Here is a 13,226-nt window from a genome sequence, read left to right on the forward strand (position 1 = left end):
TGACGCCATAATCATTTATCAGGAGTGTATTTCTTGATAACGATGCAATTAAGTCACATCGTACATCGCTTTGAAGTATCTCGTTAAGGGAGTTAAGAAATTGAAATAAACTTAATTTTTATAGTTTGATTTCACAAATATTAACCAAGATATAAAATTACTATGGTAATTATCGTTAGAGGAAACATGCATTTTAAGATTTGAAACGATAGAGAGGTATTTTCACTATGTTAAAATTATTTATTAGTTGTGCTTTTGGCAAGACATAATACGTGTTAGTGAATATAACATGATATGTATTTCTACAACATTGAGGTTGGTTTTTATAGAATAAATAACATGGAATAAATGTAATAATTATTTTTCCTACAGTCACCCGACAAAGTTGGCTTCCTTGTACTGTTTATAGTACAGAAATCTGCTAATTGCTGCATATTTATACTTTGCCGTACGGTTTATACTTTGCCGCACATCAGGATTCCAACGAAACAACACAAAACAGCGTGGTTCTATTATGCACGTAATCCGTGTACGCTTGGAAATAGGTTGGCAACACTTAAAGATAATAATACTATGAGCAGCTGATTGACTATTATAACTACTATTTAACCTGTCATTTCGTGTTTATAGTTTAGGTATTTCTGAACTTTCTGGACTTTTCATTTAAACGTTTTTAAACCATTCCTACGACCTCAATAAACAAGAAAATACCTTTAACGCATTTTTTTATGCGCGGAAACCACTTCAAATTACAAAAACATACGGAACTATATTCTCAAAACGCGGAGCACATTTCTTGCCGAGGAAAAATAGCGGAGTGATACAGACCACGGGTACTACTTTCTCTAGGGCACCATTTGTGTTGCCAGCTGAACCTAAAAACGTGTTGTATAGTGTTTGAAAGACTAATTATTTATATGCTTTATAGTGACTGTAGGAAAAATATAATGTGTAACACGAGTGAAAAAGGCCTTTGCTGCACTCGAGATCATTCCGCACTCGCCTGCGGCTCGTGCGTAAACATTGCTCTCGTGTGCAGCAAAGTGCCACTTTCACCACTAGTTACAAAAATAACTATTTCAGAATATATACAGAAAACAATGGGCTGGCAGATTTTGTGATAATGATATGTATCCTTTTATAAGCTGTCTGGGTAAACTTTGAAGCTCACTTGTTTGATTCCACGCAAGGCCATTGGGATATCAATGAAGCTAAACAAAAAGGTCGACATAATAGTCAACGGGTTCAGACCGTTCTCGGACAAAATGCTAAAAATAAATGCGACCGGTGTGGATATACTTAACAAAGGATAAATTAACCTAACCTCTTAAGCCACAATGTCCTTCCTGTGCAAATCCCAACTTATTAAAGGTCGTTAAACGGTTACCTCCGTTGTCTGACATGTGATCTTTTACTGAGGCTCAACTATTCTCTACACTTGTTGTCAGTTTTTTCGTTTGTGCTATTACAAAAACTATATTGTCTTGATTCAAGTGTTTTCATGTAATTTTAAATCCCAAAATTGTTTAATTTGGCACACTTTAATTGTCAGTAGATAAAATATTGCACGCTAAACAACTTATCAAAAATATTTCTGAAATAAGAAAATCGCAGTTTGTAGATATACAAATATTAATATTTAATATTAAATTAAACACATAGAAATCATAAACAAGAAAAACTTTTGTTTTGTGTAAATGGTGACTTCAGTTTACCGTTTTCGTAATTTAGGTGTGTCATAGTGACAGTAATACATAAATCCATTTAGGTTAACTAGTACTTGAATTTGTGTCAAAAAATATATAAAAAATAAAATACAATCCTACACAAACTCTGTTTAAGAATTAAAAGCCGTTTCGGAGCTGCTAGTTCATCGAGAAATACAAAGCCTTTCCAAAGATGACAGAAGTAATTACCGTTGTACATAATTTGTACATTTAGCCTTCTACGTTCGTGCGCGTTAATGGTTAGTAGCAAACTTTCATTAGGTAAAGGGACTTCAGTTTTAATCAGCAGATAGCTGGAGTTACAATGGGTTGAAAAACCTTGTAAAGATACTACTTTGCGCTATTTTACCATAGTCAAATACCCCTTAAAGAAATATTTTAGTTGTTTAAGTAGTTAAGTAAGACACTACACGACTTATATTTGACACGTACACGAATAACTAATTATGCATGACTATTTATTCTACAGAATCGTTTTACCTACATTGTATACACAACTCTAGCAACTATATTTTATCTGCTACATTCGTCTCAATAGTTTTTTTACGTGATGTATTTCATTTAATATACATTCATAGTTGTTCAAAGTAGAAAAAAGAACCAAAATATAACTTTCGACACAATTGATTTACGTATTTATATTAGGTTAGGTAGGTTAGCTAATGATATTGTCATTACATTTTTTATACTTAATTTTTACATTTATTTTCCGAATACAAATTAACGTTTGTAAATAGGTTAATTTTGTTACAACAACTTTATAACTTCAAGCAGAGCCATTAAAAAGATTGACCGTCATTTAAGAAATGTATAATGATGAACTTTTATGTTGTGGATATACATTCCATTTAACATTCCGGTCGTTTGTGTGAGAGCAATAGTCGAAAGCTTAATTTACATTTTTATTAATAGAAATGAAAATTACACTCCTCACAGGTGAAAAATATGAGCAATTAATGGTTGTCGGTTATGTGGTCTTTAAATCTCCCTCCGCTGGATATGAGTTGGTTTGAGTTGGTTTGTTTTGTATAAATTGGATAACGGATATTAGTGAGTTTGGTGTTGTTAAAAAAACCTGAATTGATGGCTTATTAAACGTTTATTAGAAGTTCTGAAAAGTATTTTCTTGGTTTTTTTTAGTGCCAAAGCTGTCTAGCTGCTTACTCATATTTTCCAATTTGTATTTTATTTATATACATGTCACCATATTTACTTATTGTTTAATGTAAACAGATTGTAAATACAACTTTGTAAAAAAAATAAAGTTATAATAGGATGGTTATTTTATTCAGATCGATACGAAACCATAGAGACAATAAATTGATATGTTTTTTTCGTAAAATTTAACTCTACGGTAGAGTGTCCCATTCAGGATATTTTTGTTACAGGTATTGGGATTCAGTCCAAACAAAAGTATTTTGTTCAATGAAAGAAACAAGGAAAACATACTTTAAACTTGTGTAAACATTCTAGGTTTAATCTACATACTATTGATAATCCGTCAGAATTGACTGCACGAGAAAAATATAGTAAGCATATGTATAATTATAAGTTTTCAGAAACATTATGAAAAAACGCTTTTATGTTGACACATCACTAAAACTATGCGTAAATTCCAACGCAATTTAAATGACAGTAGACACAGTCTCAATACAAGCTAATGTGGGCCAGGTAGCATTACCCATTTATTTATAAATACAGATAAGTTAGGCCTACATAAAAAAAATCAAAGCTATACAAATCACAGTTAAGATGTGTAAAATACTATTGAAGATACTTGATATGTAGTAATAATGATTTAAATTGTTTGAGGTATCACTTGATAGGCTATGTAAAAATAAGTATTAAATACTAGCAACCTGCATGACTTTTTGACTTTAAAATCCGTGATATATTTTATATATAGGGTGGCTGAAAAGTAAATGGCACCCCCTTTTAACTTTTAAGCTATATGTGATATTTGAAATCGGTTTGCGGTAGCCTGTTTCAATATGAAAGGCTACAAAAATAATGGTTAATTTTGCTAAGGGTAGTGGGGTTGGGGAATAGCTTAAAATTTTCAAACAGGGAGTATGGTCGATTTTAGTATAATTTTAAAAGTCTTGATGAAACTAAACCTTAAAAATTACATTTGTCATCAATAAAGATTTTAGTAATAAAAAAAGTATTAAAAAAAAGTTTAACTTAATAAGATTTTGATAAAATCTATTGGTATTTTCAAAATTTTTACGAAAACAATACTTCCTCCATAAACTAATTATAGGGGGATATTACATCCATATACTATTATATGACTTTGGTCACGTCGTTAAATTTTCCTATTTACGGTTTTAAAATATATTTGAAATTCCCTTTTCTTGTAAACAGTTTTAAGGGTCTCCCAGATGTACAATATTGGTATTATTTTCTTTATTTACTTTTTTATGATTTTATTTACACTACATTATGGTGAAAAAAGAAGCAAGTTATCGGTAAAATAAAAAAAAAATAACAAGGTAACCATAACTAGTATATTCTACATTTATAGTAAACTAAAATTTGTTTTACATACTGGGTGATTGTTTTTCCACCAGTGAAAAGTGGTTTCTTAATCAACGGAGCGAGTAATATCAGAGACTGAGGTAAAACTCATTTTATGAAGTCCGTGCTGCAGATCGTTTACTGCCAATTACAAATAGTCTATTATATCTCATGATGAAGGCCTAACCCTATAGTGGTGTCTCGATTTATATCACAGGTTTGGTGTCTACGTTCTGTGAGACAGTTTTCAAATTGTTTTGATATATATTTATTATATATAACTATAAACGTAAAATATAACAATGCATGAAATTTTTACTCATAAAAAAACGGGAAAATTACATTTTTCAAAAATGCCCCGAACTTTTTTTATGTAAATTTAGTATTTTCTAGTCCATTAAAATTTTAACAAAATGGTATAACTTCAATGTCTAAAAAAACGGTTTCAAAGGTTTTGTAAATTATGTAACTTTCCTATAAAGCCCCCATAAAATAGGGAAAAAAATATTTAAAAAGCCGGTTTTCATTGAAATTAGTATGTGATATTCCTTGTAATTCTTAACAACATAGTGCAACTCCCCATTCCTGTAAAAATTTCGGTTTAAATGTAATTATAACTCACGTTTTTTTCCATAAAACCCCATAACAATTGAAAAAAATATTTTCTGAAGAAAAAAAAATGATTCTGATTTAAATGCGTTTAAAATGGTCCTTATAGTTCTAAACAAAAAAGTGCAACCCCCCTTTACAACCGGTACCTGCAACCCCGTCCAATGCAACTTTTGTGGTTTTTAAATAGCATAGTTACGCTCATCGCTTACCCTTTATAAACCTTGTTGACAAGCTAATGGGAGAAAGTATATGTCAGATTGCAGATACCGTTTATTTTTTTTGGTTTTTGGTCTAAACTAGTGGTTATTGCGGTTTGTTATCAACAGCTGTTCCCTCAATGTTTTAGTTTTCACATTTATTTAATGGAATATCATTTTATAGTTAGCTATGGTAAAAAAGGAAAACATTATACAGAAAATTACAAACGAACAAAAATTACTTTATTTCGGAGCTAACGTTTTAAAATATGAAATACGAAATATACAAGGGGATGCTTAAAATAACATGATAAAATACAAAGTAAATAAATATAAGATGGACATATGAATAGTATATAGCTATGTAAGAAAGATTCTATAAGAGCTACACCATTATTAGGAAACAATATCCTCTTATATCTCACAATATCTCTGTTATCTTATAGGTCATAAGAAAACATAATTACACAAATTAGGATAATTTCTATAAAACAATTTCAATTTACTTATTACTTTAATTAGGGACTACTTAGTACTATTATAAAGTTCAAACGGGTGCTATAACCTTAAGACGACGTATTTTCTTTTATTGTAATTTTCAGTCCTCGAGTTTTTATGAGCGAATTCAGTTTTAGTGTAGTAATAAACGTGAAGTGTAACATAAGTTGTACTCGGTTGAAAATACTCATTTTACAAACCCATAAGTAAGCAGGTTTATTTAATAGAAACAGTACCATCGGATTTTTGTTAAAAGGTTTTTTCTATTCTTCTTTAGAACATCTAAGTTCCCATCATTAGCCAGAGACTTTTATTAATTTTCGGTGGTATACAATAAACATACGTTTACCATTGTTTAGTATAAAAAAATATGTAGACCCATTTTGGTTGATGCCAAGTACGAAAGTTGAGGTACGACAGATTTTAAAGTAGCATTTGCGATGTGCAGGCATTATACTTTTGAGAACGTTGTTTATTTTCAATATATCAACTTGATCTAAAAAGATGTTTTACTGTCTATTTAACCGAACAATGTTTCTCCAGTTCAGGTAATGATGTCAAGTTTTGTCAGACGATTTTTCTGTGCAATGAAAACTAGTTCAAAACTCATTAATATTCCAAGAGAACATTGTAAGAATAAACTTACTTTCTTGAGCTTGGAGCACAAACCTACTTAATTTCTAATCAACGAATTGACTAATCTAAAATTAAATCGTGTAGTTTGCTATTATTATATGAGTATTCGTTTGTTGTACTATTAATATATTTCCAGACCAGGCAATTACGGTATCTTGATCAATCGAGTTGCCCGCAAAATGATTAATACACCTGTTTTAAAGAAATGTATGAACTTTTTATCTAATAATACAAAGACAAGATTATTTTCTTTAAAAAGTAAATTTTATCAGCTTTAAACGATGTGTATAAAAAGAGCTAATACATTTTTGTAACAATTTTGTGCATTTTGTGATTCAAGTGCAAATTCATCAGGAATTTATAATCATTGAAATCTTAATTTTAAGTTAATATCATTACCAGTGGAAAACATAGACTATTAAACAATCATTAATAAGGCCCGTTGTGATTAATGATTGTATCCCCCAACTGTCCAGCTGTAGCTACAATTCAATCAAGACGTTTAGATGTAGAATAGGTTTATGAATGTCAACTGTCTTGAATATTCTTAGAAGTTTAATTAAGCTTTTAAAAATATTTCCTAGCTGTACCGTCGTCATTAGTGTTATTTTCTACTATTTAGAACGGAAATAAAATTGCGAACTATAAAAAAAGTAAAGTTGTATCAAATAAAAATAAATTAAGGCCTAACAATGATGGTAATCTGATTGTGTAATTTAGTAAGAATAATTTTTCAGTATTTTTTTTTACCTCCTAATAAAAATTGTTTATATAAAATTCTTTTTATATTTTATTGTAATATAATTTTATTCCAGCCATAATCTATATATTTAATACGCTAGGCATATTTTTGTCATAATTGTTTTGGAGTGGTGGTGCTACCGATCACCATGTCCAAGGTGTCGTTAGAAAGGTCTTAGCATGTAGTTTTGCCATCAAACAGCAAAACTTTGGAATTCCATCAGGGCTCTGCCCCAGTGGTCTTCAAAGTTTCCATGTTATTCTTAGGGAGAAAATGTTTGTTTATATTTGAACAGATGAATACTTTGAAATTGACACTAATATTTTAAACAGATGGTTATACTAAGATTTTGCACAAAATCAAAACATCACCGAAAAAAAAACGTTCGACATAATGGAGACTATAAGACTTTGACCAGGACGGAAAATAGGAAGAGGCCGACGAACTTTAACTGGTAGACACGAACGAAATACAATAATACTATTGTCGTTGATAGCCGAATCCAGCAAGCACCCAACCGTGTTGGGTTTAAGTGTGCTCTCCAACAGCCGCCTGAAGATTTCACATTCAATTTATGACTGTTGGATAATCGCTGCATAGGCTGTTGATAGGCAGTATTTCCATAATCATTGAATCAAATATTTAAAGTCATCATAAATTATGACTGTTATTCGTTTTAAAATAACGCCTGTAATACTTAACATTGCTCGAATTCGAGCAACAGGTACACTAGTAAGGATAATTATAAAGGTAAAATGCAGCAACCCCCAGTTACTAATTGAAAACAATGTTAGTGTGAGGTAAAGCAGAGAAACTGTGTTGTTTCTACCCTACAATAGCTACAACCGCCAAACTAGTAATTACCAGGGGATTTGAATAGAGAAACAATCATATCTCCATAAACTGTGTTTCATTTGTTAGCTTAGGAAAATTGTAACTCTTTGAAAAATAAAAAATAAATAAACATATGTTATAACATACGATACACATTACAATTTAATGGTAAATCGTAGTGTTTAACTGCACACCTAAAGGAATTACCAAAAGTGTTTTATTATAAAAACTATAACGTTTATCTACAACAAAAGTACCTAATTAATGTGACCTAAGTCTTGACAAATTTAAACAATTTGGAACTGTTTGTGGATTGTTTTAAATTAAAAATAGAGCGAATTTAATCATAAGCTTTTAAATAATATCTGAATAACCTTTAGGTTGATAAAAAAATTGCATTTTAGGTAAGAACGATTCGATTGAATGATATGGATGAAATTACAATTTTACATGATAGCTGAGACTTTTAAGAACTTTATCGTAACGCACATTCAAGATTATAACTAATTTATGAAGAAACTGAATGCTTAGAAAAGCAAACATATTTTTCACCCAACCTAGTTGACTAAAACCGGGTTTTACACCATTGTCTCCAAGCACAGATAGCGGAGGTGGCTAGGGCGTGTGTCACTTGGCCAGTGGGCTTCGTCTGCTTGGGATCGAATCCCGTCCTGTGAGAATAATAGTTAGTGGCCTGTGTCCTGTGTATAGGGATATACTACAACCACTGGGACATAGGTGTTCATAATTTTAGGTTTATAACCCATGCTAAGTGGTTGTTAAGTGCATCCCATAAACATGCATGTCACCAAAGGCCTTTTTACTAATTTTTTGTAAAAAAAAGGATATTTAGCCTCTCTATATCCCTTAGATATATTAGGAAACAACGATATACCGTTTCACACCACTCAAAGGGTAAAAAAAATTATATCAAGATAAAAAGGAATTCAATAGATAGCGTTCATTTATTGATTATTTGTTTCAGACGTACTGCAACTCGGGGCTGACAAAAGTAAGTACAATATACACAAATAAATGATTTGCTTTACGGTTTTGAATTCATTTTTGCAGCATAGTCTGTGGTTTAAATTCCTCTTTTTGTTGATGGTTTAGCATTCAGGTTTTTAAACTTTAAAAATTAAATGTATATATGTCCAAAAACAATAATTTAGTCATAACTGTTGCTAATACGTTAGAATGGGTGCCAACAACTGGACTTAAGCCCCGTTCACACGACCTGATTTTAGGGACCCTAAATCGGGCCTGATCAATGTCGGCCCTGAAATCGGTTCGTGAAACACGTGCTCCTGGTCACGATTTGGTTGGGGGTCAGGTAGGGAGGTCGGGATGGATTTCCATCAGATTTAGCGAGGAAGGGTGGGGATAGCTCACTTCTGCTGGGAACAGATATGAATTCCGAAGCTCTACAACAGGTAATTCTCTCAGTTCAACCTTGATATGAGTGTCTGAGTTGTCTTTTACGTTTCGTGGTTTCGAGGTGACGGAATATACTCCATAAAAGGAATAAAAACGTTTTGACGGAAATTATCGAAGTATACAAATCTTTCTAACTACTGTCGCTGCACACTTCTCAAGCTTAATGTTTCCACTTTTAAAAACATGCAAAAAATCACTTTTTATATCTAATATTGACGTCCTGCAACGAAGGAAAGCAACGCACTGAGTTCAGATCGGGGCAGAGAACGGGTCGTGTAAACACAACGCTCTGTCGTCCAGGTGACAGAGGGCGGTCGGGACCAGGAAGTGTAAACGGTTGTGTAGCAGGGGGCTAACCTTTTCAGTTAACAAACTAACTTAAACGACTATAGGCTGTACAGCTTTAAAAGAGCTACGGTATCTATTAATTGTTACGATACGATTGTCAGTAACAGTGACCGCATTTTGGGAAAGTGGTACAAACCCATGTGTTTTGTAAATGTGCCGGAAATCGAATCCGTCACTCCTCACTAAACTCCAAGATGCTAACCACTAGGACTGCACACACCCGATTAACATAAAACAACTACTTAAAAAAGGTAAAATATTAAAATTAAAATGTTCTCTGGCTCATATTTAATTAATATTCCCAACTAAGTAGTTTATCAGGTGCAATCTGTGATTTATGAAAAATCAAGGTTATGCAATTCTTGTACCTGAAAGGTAGCTAAAGAAAGGCTGCTGACTAAAAGTATCGTATAAAAGGTCACATGTCCAGCTATTGGATGATAATCTAGTGTTTGGAAACTGCAGCATAGACAATCTTTGTGACCTACATACAGCAACGGTTGAACTAAGTGCTTATAATAAGAAAAATATCTTACTTTTGGAAGACGGATACCTAAGTGTTTTTATTGTATCTTTGGTTGTGGCGTTTTTAAAGTCATGATAAAAACAATGTTGACAGTATTATTATTTTCAAAATCTTTTTCAGAAAAAACCGTCATCTAATATTTTACCACTAATTTGTGTTACTAAACGTTATATTGTAAGTAATATTTATGAATTAAAACCACATTATTAATTTTTATTAAGTAGTAAGGTAACTGAAAATTTGTTTTTAAACTATAAAATGGATGGAATTAATATAAAGGGTGTTTGGTACTCAGTGTGAAAAAAATTTTTTGGTGTAAGTACAAAGTAAATGCAGTATGATGATGCATATAAAATGTCCCAAGTCTAAAAATTAGCTTCCCAAAGAATTATTTTATTTTTTTAAAAAATGACTATGTTTTTAAACTTAATACAGATATTTCTCAATTACCTGTAAATGGATTTGAGTAGACAATGTCATTTTCGTGTTCTACATTAAATTTTGAATAAGAATAATACAAAATGACAGAGGATCAGTTGTAAAAACTCCATCGTAAATAGATTCAAAGATAAAAATTAAGATGTTTGGTAAAAATTCAAAAAACATTGGTCAATTGCATTTGTTCACACCCTGTATACAAGAAAGTGTCGGAATATGTTAAAAACTGCGCCATTTCATAAGCTTTCCAGCCATAACACTATTGAGGTTTAAATATTTTTTTGTTTACTTTAGTGGTTTGAATGCCAGAAAACAGGGAACTTTTTTACTGTTTTTACTGTTCAAGCTGAAACAAAAATACAACTTTTGCTTAATACATGCTGACTTTCTATGTTTTAAATTATAAATACGCCATGCTTTGTAGTCTTCAAACCACGAAAGCGTACATAAGCAGACAGAAAGCTCAATGGTGTAGCATATGGATGGAAAGCTTATAAAATGGCGCAGTTTTTAACATATTCCGACACTTTCTTGTATACAGGGTGTGAACAAATGCAATTGACCAATGTTTTTTGAATTTTTACCAAACATCTTAATTTTTATCTTTGAATCTATTTACGATGGAGTTTTTACAACTGATCCTCTGTCATTTTGTATTATTCTTATTCAAAATTTAATGTAGAACACGAAAATGACATTGTCTACTCAAATCAATTTACAGGTAATTGAGAAATAGCTGTATTAAGTTTAAAAACATAGTCATTTTTTAAAAACATAAAATAATTCTTTGGGAAGCTAATTTTTTGACTTGGGACATTTTATATGCATCATCATACTGCATTTACTTTGTACTTATATCAAAAAAATTTTTTCACACTTAGTACCAAACACCCTGTATATTAAAGTATGGACCATTTTAATTTTATCGAACCCAATAGATACTACAGGAAACAGTCTTTTAACTTGTTTATATTTCTTTGAAATATTTTTAAAGTTTGTGATGATTTTGTTATAGTCGTTTAAAGGATACAACCCACTGGATTCTGATCAAAGTAACGGTTACATAAAATTTATATAAAAATTGATATGTATGGATTAGTATCTAAATTGTTTTTAGTCCATAAATGTAAAAACAGATTTATTAAAAAAAAACACATTTTTGACTGTCGTTATGAAATGTGTTTATCATTTGGTCTTTTTTAATTCATAGATAAAAATAAAGATTAAAATTTGCAGTAAATGTGAAATACGAAAATAAAAAAAATTTAAGTTTTTATGAGTGAAATCACGTCACATTAAAACGTACGTGTAAAAACGTGTTTCCTTTTTGAAAATGTAAACTCAAATAAAAGGGTTTCATGCAATGCACAACGATATGTCCTAACAAACTCAATAGTCCTGATTTTATTCAAAAAGCAATGAAAGTATGTCAATACATTTTTTACCAAGATTCTGACCATTTTATGTTTATAAAACTACTTATCTGACTTAACATGTCATTAGAATGTTTGATTGGAATAATTCATCTATCATAATATTAACCAAAATAATAAGTACAGTAGACCTAATATTTATAACGCTTGTGTAAATAATATTCAAATAAATACAGTAAGAAAATAAATTGAATTTTCAGAGATTGTGTAAGATTAGAAAGCTTGGAAAGAGAAATTGTATCATTGATTAAATTAATGGCATTGCTTCTAATTCCCAAGACGTACGAGTATTTTCTATCATTCTTCAGCTTGCCTCCTGGGTAAAATAGCACTCATCAATCTTCATTCCTTTTTACTTCTTGATGAGATAGATTTTGTCAAAATTCGACATTAAATAAAGCCTAAGACATTTTAAGATTTGTTGGTGCATGTAAGCAACCTATATTATTTAAAATCCACGTGCGTAGCCCCTGAGCTTTTGGAAATAATGTAAGACTAAATTACTTACGTAATCCCGTCACAGATACTTTTCATTTACGTTAACGACTTTACAAAATATAAAATACATGTTGCAGAACCCTAAATGTTGCTTTAACTCCAACAAGGAAAATGTATTTATTGCGATTACGTTACAGTCACTTTATTTATAAAGTTCTATATAAGTTTTTAGTAGTTGTTATTTTACATAATTAGAGTAAATATGATCTTTTGGTGACCTAGAGTAAGACATGTGTAAGAATCATTGTTATATGATTGGACTTGAATAAAGTGTAATATGGCAGACTGTTCTTGTATGTCATGTTGATATACATTTTTTCACTTATTTATATATATATTTTAGTGTTTTCTGCATGGTGTTCTTTGTGCATATTTTTCTTTTTTAATAACTTGGACTGACTAAGTATTGTGCGTCAAGATGACCCAAGAGGGTCGTTATTTGTTAATTTTGTGACCTAACCTATTACTTAAATGTTGAATGGCCAATAAAATTTTGATTTTGATTTCATTTGATTTGATATAATTCTAATATTTTTCAAATTTTTATATTCTTAACTTTGGATTTTATTTCAGGTTTATCAATATTGTAAACATTTTCTAAGTTTTTTCAGTAACCATTCCAAACTATCGTCTTGTTGCTATCATTTACCGTTTGTTGGAAAGCATAATTAATTGACAGCCCAAAGATCAATGGAATTTGTGTTCTGAATACATCTACTTTGGAATAGAACCAGTGACCCTTAATTTGTGATGACAAACTTACAAACACCTGTCTAGCAA

General features: G+C 30.9%; 1 protein-coding gene across 3 annotated transcripts in view; it reads left to right on the forward strand.

Moving 5' to 3' along the window:
• The window catches only part of LOC128999703 (neuroligin-1-like), a 231,835-nt gene that overhangs the window by 104,184 nt on the left and 114,425 nt on the right, over positions 1-13,226 (forward strand). For all 3 annotated transcript variants that reach the window (XM_054426339.1, XM_054426340.1, XM_054426341.1), the window contains exon 2: positions 8,752-8,778. The gene's annotated coding sequence lies outside the window, so the exon portion shown is untranslated. The remainder of the gene's footprint in view (positions 1-8,751; positions 8,779-13,226) is intronic.

This window comes from Macrosteles quadrilineatus, unplaced genomic scaffold, assembly GCF_028750875.1.
Source record: "Macrosteles quadrilineatus isolate MER2022 unplaced genomic scaffold, UCM_ALF_1.0 Scaffold_8__2_contigs__length_117827958, whole genome shotgun sequence".
NCBI lineage: Eukaryota > Metazoa > Arthropoda > Insecta > Hemiptera > Cicadellidae > Macrosteles > Macrosteles quadrilineatus.